At 41.9% G+C, this 13,696-nt stretch overlaps 1 protein-coding gene across 2 annotated transcripts in view; it reads left to right on the top strand.

Moving 5' to 3' along the window:
* The window catches only part of NEBL (nebulette), a gene marked incomplete at its 5' end in the record, with an annotated part of 331,363 nt that overhangs the window by 110,595 nt on the left and 207,072 nt on the right, over nucleotides 1-13,696 (top strand). The gene's annotated exons all lie outside the window — the stretch shown is intronic.

Here is a 13,696-nt window from a genome sequence, read left to right as displayed (position 1 = left end):
ATTGATTGATATTTACCATTTTAGCAATTAAAAGCTTTATAATATTTACATTTATGCATTAACTAAAGTTTTCTGTGCTTTGTTTATAGATTGATCCTACAAAATTAATTCTTATAAGAACAGCATTGAAAGTTAGGTTGTATAAATAATCTACCTGGGAGAATAGATATATATGTGGTTTGGTTCAGTAAGAAGGAGATATAAGTCCCAGTCCTGAAGTAAAGTGTACCAGAAATGTAACTTTAATTTCCTATAACGACTTAATTTCTCTTCAAGTCCTCATTCTGGTGGGGTGATGAAAACCCAATGTAAGTAGATGTAGGATTTCATTCCCCTTTCCCCAAGATAGTGGCTAAATTACTGGGGATTTGCTGCCAGGACCTTGGAGGAGGCCTTATCTTGACTTTATCACCTGGTTCTCAAGGCCAGGCTCACACGGGTCACCCCTGAGATGTCTCTTGTTCCTTTGTCCACAGCCTTCTTGGTTCTAGTGGTTCTGTGTCCTGCGTGGAAGTACATACTAGGGCACTGTGGTCCCCGGACTCCATAGGCCACTGACTCTCGGGACTGCCAATGGCCCTTTCTGCCTGGACTTGGGGCTCTGAGCCAGGCCTAGGCCTGCAGTCCCCTCTCTCTATTCTCTTTATTCCCCTCCCCTCTTCATCTGAGTGATACTCTCTTAAGGGCACTTTCTCTGTGATTTTTTTTCCTCTCAAGGGCCAATCAGCATAGTCTCCTTAATGGTCTCGGGCATCAGGAGATACAAAAGCAAGGACTAGCCGGCCCTTTCTGCTTTCTTCCTTGTCATCCCCCAACGAGACTGTGAACTCTGGAAGGAGTCAGAGTGAGTGAGGGGTTGTGCAGATGGAAGGGGAAATACTGGGAGGAAAAAAATCAGTTGGCATTTCAAAAATCCTCCCTGGCCACATCATCCTATGCCTTTAAACCCTGCCAGTCAACAGAGTATACCACACTTGGAGGTCCAGTGGGTCCTCAGATTTTTTTTATGGTTTTTAATTTATTTTTTTCTTGCTTTGCTTCTGTGAGTTCAGTGTTTTTCAAACTGCGAATTGGACCCATTCCTGGATTAGGACGTTGACTTAGTGGGCTGAGACCAGCATTAAAGAAAAAAAAAGGAATCTACTAGAACAAAGTAGAAAAATGTTAGAGATCATCAGGCAGAACAGATATCTATATTGTTTGGAAACTTCCATTTTATGTACACTTTGTGTACTGGGCTGTGGGGTAAGATGCATTTCTTACCGTGGGCTCTAGTCAGAGCTTTAAAAACACATTCTCAGTTGCCACTGAATTTGGTGTATCTTAAAATTTTTGTTACTATGGAAAATGTCCTATTTTAATATTTAAAAAATAATTCCAATGCATAGGTTGGAAACTTGAGTTGGCTTGACTGAAAATGTCATATTTTTGTCCTCATAGTTTGATACAGTATAAAACTATTTTCCTTCAAAATTTCAAAGCCATACTTTTGCCCATAAGACTGATGATACCTGCCTGGGTGACCACCTCTCCTGCCAGTGGAATATGCTCTGAATGGGGAGTAAATGGAGAAGGGAAAGGGCCCAAGGAGCCGGCTGGTTTTCAGATAGCCTGGTGACCCTGCTGACATTTCCAGAGCCCCCTTATATCTGGTCAACAGTTTTGACTCTATCTATTAACTATCAGCTAAGGTGCCTTTAATTTTTTCCTCTCTACAGTCAGTGCTTTTAAACAACTAACATTGTCTCTCTCTCTCTCTCTGTATGTTTATATATGTATTTATTATATATGTGTTTATGTACATTTAAAAAGTATTTCCATTGGACTTTGGGTGGGAGGTGCTTGGTTTGCCACTTGAGTCAAACATATTGAAGCAGCTATGTACAATTTTGAAGGTAATAACTGTATTCCTTTTAAAATAGAGCATTTCATTCAGACCTTTCACAAAGTCCCTCTTTTCTCCCTGTGCCATTAACCTGTGATGGAAAAGGGTTCAAGCTGCACATCCTTCTCTTCATCCAAGGCACTGAACACAGCAGCAGTACAGGCCTATTGGGTTTTCGTTTACTGTGTCATCAGTAGCCAGAAAAAAGTACATTTAAAGAAGAGTTGATCTGTTTTGTGGTTAGACTCTGCCTGAGGTACCCAGGAAAGGAATGTGACTTGCTTAGAGGGGGACAGGCAGGGCCACCGTAAGTAGTTGGTGATGTTGTCTACTATGGGTTCCTTTTCTCTAACCCACACTGGTGTCAAAGATGCTAATTTTGGTACAGTTCCCTTTGTTTTCCCCCAGTCTGCCTGTTCTGAAACCATATCAAATGAATTATTGTACACAGTTTGGCACTGAACAAATTGAAGTGTGTTGAAGTCTTCCTCTGCTCCACCAGAATATATCGCTAATTGCATAGTGGAGGCCGATGGTTAAATAGCTTTTAGATTCTCGATATTACTTTCATAGCCTGTAAAGTTAGGAAACAACTGATCTGCAAATTGTCAAATAAGTAGAGTCTGTGGAGGGCAAGGACATTTAGCCTGTGGTCCAGGATGTTTGGCGGGTGGTTGCCTGGAGTGCTGTGTTGAGAAGAACGTTGGGTCTTTCCTGGACCCTTCAGGAGGAGTGGTGTGAATTAGTGATGTCTGCCCTGAACGTGGGCGGTAACACATGGGCGAAGAAGTATAGACCAGTATGCCAGTGGTAGTGGCTCTTCTTCTTAGTTTCCCACAATATATTTGATTTGATTTTTGGCTACACATTTTTCTGTGAGACTATAACATTTTTACCCAAAATGCACAGCTGGGTATAATATCACATTTTTAGGTTTGCGTAGGTCTTTCTAAAAAACAGAATTATGCTTCCGCCTCTTTCTTTAGGCTTTAAATAATTATTTTTACAGATGCTGAGTATTTGCTATAGGTACTATATTTATTATTATTTTTAGCAAAGGAAGATAATGCGATCTTTCTTGTGTTTCTAATGTTCTGTTTTCCTAGGAACTTTGCTTTTACTATTTTTCAGACTGTGGTAATGCCTCAGATGCTTGAGTCCCAGATCTGCGTGCGTTCTCTTGGCTCTGGTCACCAGCACCTTTTGGTGGTTCCTGGGCCCGAATCACAGAGCTGCCCAGCTGCACGTGTGCCCCTGTTTATACATTCCCACGGTCAATGTCGGCAACAGCATCGGGCACAGACTCTCCTCTACCAGCTCATATTTTTCTTAAACAGCATCTGGGGTGTATGTGTGTTTGTGTGTGTGTGTGTGTGTGTGTGTGTGTGTGTGTGTGTGTATTAATTACTCACCTTTTACAGAGTAATTCAAAATCTAGGTGACATGTTCCAGAAGCTGATAAGCATTTCATAGTGTGGTTGGTTTTCTGTGTAATCCCTTTGATCATGGCCTCCTTTGTAAACACACGATAGAGGTTATGATGGAGTCCCGCCGAGGAAGTAATTCAGAGGGTGGCAAGTTTTTGACCCTTACAGACAGAAAGAGAATTTGGTAAATCGTTAGGTTATTGACTGCCCTTTAGAGAGCCGGGGGTTTGCTTTCTGTACCTCCTTTCAGCTGGGCTTGTGTTTCATGTACGGGAGGCCTACATTATCATAATCCATTTTTCGCTTTTATGTGATCTACCAGCGGCTCTCGTAACCTCCTTTCTGAAGAGCACTCCCCATTTACTTGCTCTAATTCACCGTCTTCTTTTAAATCATAAAAATTGATGTTTTGCAACCGGTGGCATTATATGGGAGTTGTTTATGGAGGTGCTGCAGGGAAGATTAGTGGTAGAATTAAGAACGAGATGACAGCTGGGGAGAGAAATCTATGAAGAGACATCACATCAATGACATAGCAAGAGAGTGAAAGAAGCATGTTGAGCTCGAAGATACTGGAAGAATATCATGAGTAAAATTATAATATGTCTTTCGCTGACGTTGAATAGTGTTAATCATACACTAACAAATTTTTACTTAAGGAGTTATATTAGGTAGAAAATGCCCAGATTGACCCCAATGTGTAAAAAAGATATTATCTTAAAATACTTCTACCCATTAGATGTTAATTTCCCTGACAGCGCTCACACTGGAATATTAGTAGAAATAATGTGGAATTGTTTTTACTCAGTGTTATCATCTAGGTCTTAAAACATTTGCTATGAGAATTTCCTAATTTATACAATTTTACACATCTGAAAGGATAACCAAAGTAGGATGGTTTTTGCAAATTATTAATAGGTATGGAATTTCCCAGGAACTTTTATTCAAAAGAAAAAAACTTCCAGGTCTTCTCCTTCTCTTACCTAATATGCCATTTTCCATTATTGCTCTTTAACAAACAAAAACCTTCCAATACAATGAACGTGAGTTTTAGGATATTCTTTTGGAGAAAGAAGTATAAATGGAGACAAGGAATGTGAGCGCCTACATGCTTTGCCCTTGAAGAACCAGGTAAAGAAGCCCAGTGTGCGGCTTTGGGTGTTCAGGCCCCGTGAGATTTCCAGGTGGGAAAGGAAATGGTAGGAGAAACTCCCTGATGTGTCTGGCCAAGTGTGCTTAGGCAGCAAAAGCATTTACAAAGGAAGGCCCGTGGCAATTTGGAACTGGCTTCAGTTCAGATTTTTTCGGCCATGGAGGAGGCCTTCCTTAAACAAATCTGTTAACATTTTAGTTTTGGAGGGAGCACAGCGCATTGTAGATGTAAATGTACCAGTTCCTATTTCTGTCTGAAGCGGCTCCATCTCACCGTCCCTGAGACCCCATCCCTTCATGAGTAGGTCTGATTTGATCTAGTCTTCAAAGCTGTGCCTGGCCTGTGTGTCCTCGTGCTGCATTTGTCCCTGTTGCCCCTTTGCCATTAGAAACTTTTCTGTGCAGAGCACGGGGCTCCTTGGGCCCCTCCTGCTGGATGCGTCTTCTTCATGGAGGTCTAGCAGTTGTTTCTCATGTTTAGTGTGTGATGGCAGATCCCAGCCTGGGTTGAAGTCTTTCTCTCTTTCTCTCTTCCCCTCCCTTCTCATCCTGTCTCTGTCCCCACCCCGGTTTCATGCTGTTTTCTTTTCTTACTACATCTGGGCTCCAAAGCAGCCAACCTCAGGGAAGCTCTAAACTATGGGGCAGGATACACGTATGAAGAGTTGATATTACAACTGAGACAGTTTTCATTTCTTTTCACGATTCTGCTGTCATTCCATAATGGCTCACGTTGGCATCCTGCTTTTTCCTGCCTTGGAGGCAGACTGGTGGTCCTCAGTCCACACTGGTGAGTCCTGCCAGTGGTTCATGGCCGGGCCGGCTCTGAGACCCCTTTTGATTGGTGGGTGTCCATGATGTGCTGGTTATTAGATAGGTTGAATACTGCCCCGTGGAGAGACATTACTAGTGTTATTGTCATAAATTCCGTATTTCACATATTTGTTATATTTATTCATTTTGTGTCTGTTTGCTTGACCTAGTGATACATGGGAGAGGGGTGTTGAAATCTCTCACCATATTGGTGAATATGCCAGTTTTCCCTGTCATTAATATTGCATGCATGTGCACACAATCTCTGTCTCTCTCTCTTTCTCCCTCTCTCCTTATATATATGTGTATACATATATACACACACACATATTTTTTAAAATCTACATTTAAGGTGATGCTTTTTTGGTGACTTGAACCTTCATCACTATATAGTGTCTCTATTCTTTTTTTTTTTTTTTGCGGTACGCGGGCCTCTCACTGTGGTGGGCTCTCCCGTTGCGGAGCACAGGCTCTGGACGCATAGGCTCAGTGGCCACGACTCACGGGCCCAGCCGCTCCGCAGCATGTGGGATCCTCCCGGACCGGGGCACGAACCGCGTCCCCTGCATCGGCAGGCGGACTCTCAACCACTGCGCCACCTTGGAAGCCCCTATAGTGTCTCTATTCTTAATAATGCCTTTACTTTAAAAGTATATTTTGTCTCATTTTAATATAGCTATTTTATAGTGGAATTAAAAAATATGACTATATATTGATCTTTTAGCTAGCAGATGTAACCCATTTACATTTTTGTGATTATTGAATTGTTTCTCCCAACTGTTAAATTTCTATTTGTCTCGTTATTCTACGCTGCTTTTTGTTTCTATTCTCTTTCTTTTTTTAAATTTTATTGAGTTAGAGTTTTGGCACTTTTAAAAAATTTGATTTTTCCCTTTTATAGGATTTGAATTTATGTGTTATATTTCCATTCTTTGTGGTTACCCTTAGAATTTTATCACATTTATTTAAGCACAGTTTAAAATTCAGTAATGTCTTAACCTTTCTCATGAAGAACAGAAGGACCTTAGAATGCTTTATTTTCATGCTGTCTTCTCATTTTACTATCAGATGTTTTAGCTCTCTCTTTTTCCATACAATGTTGTGTGTATGTGGGTGTGTGTATGCGTATGCGTGTGTATGCGTATGCATGTGTGTGGTGCATTGCATTTAGCATTTTATTTGCTTACCATTCCTTTTTGCATTTCATCTTGTCCTTCTGGAATTTTCTTTTTTGCTGCATTGCATCCTTTGTAAGCAGCTTCATAGATGACCCTGGTGGTGGTAATCTCTCTCAGGGCCTGGTTATTTTAAAATGTTTTATTTTTCACTTTTTAAAGATAATTTTGAATGATGTGAAACAATCATTATTGCTACAAAATGGAGTTGTTCTAATTTGGGAGATACTTAAAATTGTGTTCAAACCTTCTATCATCTCCCCACTATCCAATATAGTTATGATCTTGACCCTTGGGTAAAATTACTTCCTTGGGTAAAATCAGAGCATAAAACGATGGTCCATCAGGCCCTCACCTGACTCAGAAAGGCAGAACTGAAGAGTCAATTTAATAACGCGAGGTCAGAACTTTTGCCTTTTCAATGTGCTTAAGAGATAAAGTTGCATTTTCTTAAAGGAGATAATATACTAAAAATGTTAATACAGTTCCTCTTTCATGAATGATAAGTTGTTAGGCAGAAGAGGGCCTAAGGTCCCCAAGACTGCCCCCAGGTTTGATGATTCTCTAGGAGGCTTCCCAGGACTCAGCCTGGAGTCATACTTGTGACTATGATTTATCACGGCAAAAAGATACAAAGCAAAACCAGCAAAGGGAAAAGGCGCATGGGGCAGAATCCAGAGGAAACTAGGCATGGGCTTCCAGAGTTCTCGCCCAGAAAGTCACGTGGGACACACTTAGCTCCCCCAGCAATGAGCTGTGACAACACGTGTCAGATGTTGCCAACCACTCAAGCTCGTTAGAGACTCAGCTCCCAGGGTTCTTACCGGGGGGCTCTTCTGCCTGGCATGTACCCAAACTCCAGACTCCCGGAAGGAGAGCAAGTGTTCTGCATCAACCTTATTGTTTGTACAAACAGCTTAGGCACAGTGCTCCACCCTTATCAACTAGGGATGCTGGGAACCCTCCCAGAATCCAAGTTCTTAGACACTAGCCAAGGGCCAACCTGGAAAGCTGGCTTTTCATAGATAGCATTTGGGCCTGCTCTATTTACTCTTTTCTGCACAGGGCCCATCAGTAAATAATGCTATAATAATAAATGCTTTTGACAACTGAGTTCTGTTCTCAGATTTTCTAGTTTGAGTAGAACTGTAACAGTGGTCAGAGAAACAGAAAACTGGAGAGGGTGGGTAGACTTAAGTGCTGGAGAGGAGGAGACTCAGACAGGCGTCATTGACCCACCCTGTGGCGCAGGATTAGAGGGAGACGGCAGGCCATTTGACTTTGCCAGGCAGGGGAGAATGAAAAAAAAAGATCTCTGGTCTTTTTCTGGAAGATCTCTTGGAAAATCTTGAAACAGCTAGCGGTTGGAAACAGCTAGCAGTCTTAAACTTGGTGGCCTCTTATAATGTTAGAGATCTATTATGTAGGGTCCCCAGCCTTAGTACTGCAGATATTTTAGAGTGGGGGCCATCCTGTGCACTGCAGGATGTTACGCAGCATCCCTGGCCTCTGCTCACTAGATGCCAATGGCATCTGTCTCCTCACCACCTCGCCCGGTTGTGACAACCAAAACTGTCTCCTGACATCGCCTGTTGCTAGCTATCCTCCAGGGACAGTGGTTGAGAACCATTGTATTACTACAGGGTTTACGATAAATAAATTCATAACGATCTTAGCTTTATATAGCTAAGTGGTTTGCTCATATCTCACACTTAGAGTAGTTTTCCATTTATAAAGCTCTTTCATGTGTTTCTAGCAAGAGGCTATATAGATGAAGGCAATGAGACACAGAGGGTAAGTCACTTTGCAGTAAAGCAAAGAGAAAGTAATAGTAGAAATAATAGTAATAATAACATTTTTTGTTATTAATAATAGCTATTTCATTGAGTGCCTGATGAGCCAGACACTGAAATGCTTTACAGGTGTTCATTTTGCAACAAGCGTAACAAGTGCTATCATTGTGTTGATTTTACGGATGAGGAAATTGAGGCCAGAGAGATTAAGAAACCTTCCAAAGACACACAGTAGGTGGAAAAGCCAGGCCCAGAACCAGGCCATTTGGCTCCAGTGCTCTCGTGGCCCCTGGGCTCTGGATAAAAAGTGAGAGGTTCTGGATTCTTGCTCTTCTCTGATAGTGTTCTGTCTCATTACTATCTCTGTGGAGGTTGCCATTTGCTTATTACACTGCTTTCCTCGCTCCGCCCAGCTCTGGTCTCCTGGTTTACATACAACTTTTCCTATATTCTTGTCAGCTGAATCTCACAGGGATGAAAAAATTGGGAAGCCCTCTTCTTGTGACCTAACTTTGCTGTTTCAGTTGTAGTCTTCTGTGATTATCTTGATTCTTTATCTTTATCTTTAATGTAGCATTTCATCGAAATCTGGATTTGTTGCAGCTGTCAGCCTAATCTTGACACATACGCTTCATCCAATTCCTGCATATTTCAGCTAAGAGGCTTCTGTTTCTGATGCTTAAACATTTCACGATATTCTTCAGATCTTTCCACCACCTCCCAATGTGTTATTTGTCATAGTTCCATGATTATATTTTATTATCCAGGAAATATTTTAATGTACCAATTTATCCACCCCATCTTTTGGGTTTTTTCTTTTTACTTTTTTCCTGATTCCTTTTCAACATGTGTTTTTTCATGCCCCCGTGCCTTATGCCCCAAGTTCTGTCCCCTAATATGGACAAGGAGAAAATGTCCTTCTTCCTCTAAGCCTAGTGAAGAAATCATCTTTCCTGGAGCTTTCTTTTCAAGGCACTTATTTTAGGAAGTGTCTACACTTCTACAATCATTTAAATGCAGTATTTGTGTACAGCTGGAATTAACTGTATGGTACCGTCAATTAGTTTTAAAATGCTTTGCTTCTCCGTGCCTATGATCCCATGAGGGACCACTGAGCCCTCAGTTTATTTCTGGGTCTGTTTTTCTTTTATGGGTGGGGCAGTGAGTGGGTGGGAGTTGAGACTATGACTTCAGAGCAGAATATCGTCAGATTAGTTTAGATGGACATTGCTACGTGGACATGATGTTGAGAAATCCAGGATTTTCAGATGTGTCCAGTTTGGCAAAATTCATTAGGTTTCTCCAGATGTTGTAATTATTATTTTTTATGTAAATAGTGTGTGCTGCCATGTCTGTAGTTACATTTACTACTTCTGTGTCTCATGGTTCCAACTCATGAGACGATTCCACTCTCTTTGGATTGTTAGGCACTTTTTCCCAAGACCCTATTCACTTGAATTTTTGTTTTTTAAATAAATTTATTTATTTATTTAATTTTGGCTGCGTTGGGTCTTTGTTGCTGCACGTGGGCTTTCTCTAGTTGCAGTGAGCGGGGGCTACTGTTGTGGTGCGTGGGCTTCTCACTCCGATGGCTTCTCTTGTTGCGGAGCACGAGCTCTAGGCCTGCAGGCTTCAGTAGTTGTGGCTCGCGGACTCTAGGCGTGTGGGCTTCAGTAGTTGTGGCTCACGGGCTTAGTTGTTCTGCGACATGTGGGATCTTCCCGGACCAGGGCTCGAACCCATGTCCCCTGCATTGGCAGGCGGATTTTTAACCACTGTGCCACCAGGGAAGTCCTTCACTTGAATTTTGCTAGCTCTGAAGATAACTTTGGTCCCCAAAGCCTTAGGTTTTAATCCATTGTAGTGCTCATGACTCCTAGTAGTTTCAGATATGAATTCTTCCTTTCCTTGGCATTTTTTATTGTGGTTATTAATACTAAGTTGAATTTTTCTTCTGGATCAAAAATTTGGATAGTTCCTTCTTGTTATGCATCTTCAGAGAAAGTTACGTTACCCATTATTACAAAATCATTAAATTTTAGGATTGGGAAGGATATTGGAAAAAGTGCAAAGTATTACAATCTGTTTGTAGTCCTCAATATAATTGCTCAGCATGTCAGTCAGTTTGTTGCTTCGGCCGTCACGTGAGCAGAGTATGTCCTCTAAAAAGGAAGAAAGAAAGAAAAAAGCAGAAGCTTTTCAGTTTGTTTTTCTTTTCAGTGTAAAACTTTGTTCCAAATAGAACTTAGTATGGGTTCCCAATATCAAACGTGTTAAAGTGGTGTTTTATTTATATGCATGTATTTTGTAAGTTCAAATCTATCACCTTTTCTCATTATAAAATCAAATGGTGGGAATAGATTATTTTCATGAAATGATAACTTTAAAATGGGAGATATGAGTGGCAAGTAAGGTTTTGTTAGTATCCAAGTAGACATTATTTTTGCCTGGTGTGGGCCAAGTTCATGTACATACAGAGAAGCAATTGCAAATTGAATGTCCTGCCCCCCCACAACAGTTGAATTTTCCATCTTAGAATGCTGTTTAATTAAAAATTCTGTTTAATTTTTAAATTCTGTTTACTTAAAAATTCTGTTTAATATTTAATTTATGTTTAATTTAAAATGTAATGTTTAGCTTTTAAACATAATTTTTAATTAAACGTAAATGGCAGGAGAAGGTTGTCCCCTCAAAGTCTGCCCCTAAACTGAGTTAACCTGCAAGTTAGTATAGTACGGTCTCAACGGGTTAAACTTTCTGTAACATGTTTGAGAGTAGATTTTAATTATAGTTTCAAAAGTAGTTAAAATACATACATAACATTTTTGAATTAAACATTGTGGAAATCCTGAAAATCTCTGTGAAACTTTATTCCACAGAATATATTTTGAAAGAAAAAAGTGCTAATTTGTTATTTTAGCTTTAAAATATACCAATACATACATAATGGCTACATTTTAAAGTCCAGTGAAGTTCAGCTTTCCAAGATTGAGTTGCAAACATTCTAAAACACACTGAAATTGTCTGCCCAGCTTCACCTGTCTGGAGCACAGTTCAGAAGTAGCCCCCAAGTAATCTATAAAAATATCGAATCACTGTGTTGTACACTTGAAAGTAATAAAATGTTGTAAGTCCACTATACTTCAATAAATTAAAAAGAAAAAGAAGTAGCCCCCAGAGTGTGTGGCTGACACGAAGTCTATGACTTCAGGATACGGAGAGGGAGACACCTTGCCTATTACAGCTTCCTCACTTGAACCAGTAACTCTAGTTTTACCAACATTTCACTAAACTTGACTACTCTCTAGTTGCTTACCCTGGGATAGAAGAAGGAAACCAGAAGGGAAGAAGGCTGTGCAAGGCCAACTGCTGTGTGTGAGCAATGATCTGTTTGCCAGTCCAACAGACATAAAAGTGCAACGATCTCATGGGATTTAGGCCATCCCAACCTTTGTAAACTTTGAAAGCACTCCTGCTTTGTATCATGATCTGATAATGTCTATTTAGATGACCCTGAGTTATCATGAAAAACTTTAAATTAGGTTTGTATCTGCTCTAAGAAGGCAAGAAAATTATGGTGAAATAGTGAGGCTTAGAGGACTTTTGAGAAACCACAGGAAGATTTGGAGGGTGGACATCACCAAGGAGAGGGGCCAGGGAGAAGGAAACAGGGAGTGGGGGCTCTTTGAGGGACAGCTCTGAGCTCCACAGCTTCTGTGGTGATAGAGCCACAGCAGCCAGAGATGTACCCTCCGTGCTGGCTGGGCATGGGGAGCAGAGGCAGTCGCTGGTGTTCTTAACCACACATGGGAGTAGACGCCATGACTCCACCACCAGGAGGGTTTGTGTGTTTGCATATATGTCATTATGTATGATGTAATGCGGTGAAGCTTTCTGTAGCCTGACATGCACTGTGGTCATATGGCTTCTTCTCTCCCCTCTTTCTCCTACCCTGCTCCCTCCCTCCCTCCTTCCCTCCCTTCTATTCTTCTTTCCACAAATATTTATTGAGGTCATATGAGCCAGATGCTGGTAGGTGCTGAATGTGCTCTGACAAGGGACAAGATAGCCTGTTCTTGCGGCCGCGGAACTTTCCTTGTAACTGTGAGACAGAGACGTGTCAATAGGAACATACAAATGAATACGAAAAAAATTATAATGGGACAGAAAGTACATTCTAGGACACATTTGTGAGACCAGAAAGGCTTCCTGGAGAAAGTGAAATCGAAGGCGAGACCTAAGGGATAAAGAGGAGTTAGCCAGAGAAGTGGGGTGTTCCAGGCCAGGGAAAAGCATGCAGGGGAAAAGCATGCAGGGGAAGAGGTGGGAAGGAGAGGGGTGAACTTCTCAGCCAGAGTGTGGATGTGAGCGAGAAGTCTGCAGAAGGCTCATCGTGGGGGCCTTGGGGGACAGGAGGCTGGACTTTTTTCTTGGATCAATGGGAAGCCATGGAAAGGTTTTACTCAGCGGAGTCAGGTGATCAGGTTGGCATTGTGGAAAGTTTGCTTTGACGAGTTGGATTAGAAGGGCAAGTCTGGCACGTGTTGTAGTTATCTAAAAGATAAACGTGGCCTACAATGAAAAAATGCAGTGGAGACGAAGAGAAGTAAATATAATCGACATGTTTAGGAGATAAAATCAATAGACTTGGTGGTGGACTGATTAGATGTGTGCGGAGTCAAGATTACTCCCAGGTTTCTAGTGTGGGCAACTGGGCGCTAATAAATGAAAGAATACACGGGGAAGAAATCGTTGTGGGATTGTGGTGGGATGATGGACTGTTGGATTTCAGACTGAATGTGTGGTGAATATGGGGTATGCACAAGTGGCAGTGCCAGTGGCTCTGAAATTCAGGAGGGAAAGCTGGGCTAGAGATGTAGATTTGGAAGTGATGAGCGTGCATAGAGGGGGTACCCAGAGCTGTGGGAATGAGTGAGATCACCCCGGTGATCACCCAGGCGTACGCTGAGAAGAGAAGAAAGCCTGTTAGAACCCTGAAGGAGGATGGGCAGAGGGGAGCCCCCAGGAGACAGAGGAGGAACAGCTAGGAGGGGAGAAGCTGGCCAGGAGTGTGTGGGGACAAAGACACCGAGGAAGAGGATGGAGGAGAGGCTAAGCAAGAGGAAGCCCAAAAGATGTCTGTTGGCTCCTCTGTGCTGCAGGAAGCCATTACAGCTTTAACCAGAGAAACGTCTGGAAACAGGAGCTAGGATGCATAGCATTGAGGAGAGAGCTGGAAGAGATGAGCAGAGACAGTGAGCTTAGTCCTCTTTGTAAGGAAGTTTGGCTGAAGGAGAGAACAGACTCTAGGACCTCATGCTAGAGTAGTGTGGGTGGAGGGAGGGATAGAAGTCAGGGGAGCCTTGAGTGCGTTTGGGTGCTGACGGGATGTAGCTCATAGAATAGAGAAGCGTAGGGTGAAAGCGTAGGCAGACAGTGGGGATAAGTGGG

Source organism: Leucopleurus acutus, assembly GCF_964270905.1.
Source record: "Leucopleurus acutus genome assembly, chromosome: 1".
In the NCBI taxonomy this organism is placed as follows: domain Eukaryota; kingdom Metazoa; phylum Chordata; class Mammalia; order Artiodactyla; family Delphinidae; genus Leucopleurus; species Leucopleurus acutus.
Note: the sequence above shows the minus strand (reverse complement) of the source record. Positions and strands in the feature narration are given on the sequence as shown.